Source organism: Lagopus leucura, unplaced genomic scaffold, assembly GCF_019238085.1.
Source record: "Lagopus leucura isolate 7727_CA_CO unplaced genomic scaffold, USGS_WTPT01 33716-0_obj-0_obj, whole genome shotgun sequence".
Taxonomy (NCBI): Eukaryota; Metazoa; Chordata; class Aves; order Galliformes; family Phasianidae; genus Lagopus; species Lagopus leucura.
The window spans coordinates 1-1280 of NW_024964685.1; the positions used below are offsets into that span (position 1 = coordinate 1).

The 1280-nt window shown below is 59.7% G+C and overlaps 1 protein-coding gene across 1 annotated transcript in view; it reads left to right on the plus strand.

Annotated features, from left to right (window-relative positions):
* Positions 1 to 1012: 1012 nt before the first annotated feature.
* LOC122191814 (protein MANBAL-like) overlaps positions 1013 to 1280 on the plus strand; it is a 2267-nt gene continuing 1999 nt past the window's right edge. The window contains exon 1 of the mRNA XM_042892210.1: positions 1013 to 1249. The gene's annotated coding sequence lies outside the window, so the exon portion shown is untranslated. The remainder of the gene's footprint in view (positions 1250 to 1280) is intronic.

Sequence of the window (1280 nt, forward strand, 5' to 3'; positions counted from 1 at the left end):
TTAGTAGGCTGGGGGGGAGGGAGAGGGAGATTTTCAGACTGCCATCAGTCAGGAGCACGGCACGTTTCTGCCTGCTTTGCTCATGCTGTTGTGTGGGTCCCCGCGAAGCATGGGTGAGCCAGGGTGGCCCCGTGTGTGTGTGCCAGCATTGTGCGCGGATGTGGAACGGAGTCAGAGTGATTGTAATGAGAATGCAGCTGGCCGTATTGATTGTAGGGAATGGTTGAATCCCCAGCCGTGAGGAGCAAGAAGAGGCGCTGGATGCTAAGGTGGAAAGCGGAGCTTGTGTGTGCCAGGAGGCAGGCGTGGTGAGGTGCGCTTTGGAGCGTGCTGTTGTTGGCGCTGGGCTCGGGAGGCCCCTGAACATGGCGCTGTGTGCTGCGTGTCCCAGCCCCAAGAGATTCCCGTGTGGAAGAAGGGAGAGGATGAAGGAGGCCGAGGGCCCTTTTCTCGGGGCCGGCTCCTCTGTGGCCTCTTGCTTGCCGGAGAGAAGGGCTGCCCGCTGGGCACAGGGAGCGCCTTCTAGCTGCCGTCCCGTGCCCTGTCCTGCAGCCCCCTCCTCATGCTATGTGGAACGCCATTGCCAGCAGTGCGGCTGCCATTTTAGAACCTTCGCCGCATCACAGCCGTCACCTTGGTCACCGCTGCCCCGGCCAACGCACTCGCCTCTGTGAGCTCTGTCAGCCATGGCAGGAGCAAAGAGAGCGAGGGGCACAATTTGCCCTATTTTAAATGGGAAGAGGGAGCTTGGCTTCCCAGAGGCGAAGAGGAGGAGGGGGGCCGCCTTTAAGATCAAGCGGAGGAGGGGGCAGCGATTCCGTTTCCATCGCGCCTGGACCAGCGCTGTGACCACCTCCGTGGAGCCCATGGAGGTGGATCCACCTCTGGATGAGCCCATGGAGGTGGATCCACCTCCAGAAGAGCCCATGGAGGTGGATCCGCCTGCGGCTCAGCTGGCCTGGCACCACACCACCGTGCCAGGCCCCGCATCGGCGCCGTCCCTCCACCGCCGCTGGTCCAGGCGCTCGGCTCCCTACCCGCTGCGCGGCCCCCGCCCCCAGCATTAGCTGGGTGGCATGAGTTACCATCTGCTCCTCCTCCGAGCCTCCTGTGGAGCCAAGTTCTCCTCTTCCCATTTAAATGCTGCGGGAGTTATAGTTTAGTTGTTGTTTTTCTCGTTGCTTTTAGTGTTAAGTTTAGTGTTAGTGTTAGGAGTAGGTTATTGTTCATGTTTTAGAGTTAGGCATAGGTTACTTGTAGTCTTTTAGTGTTAGGCATAG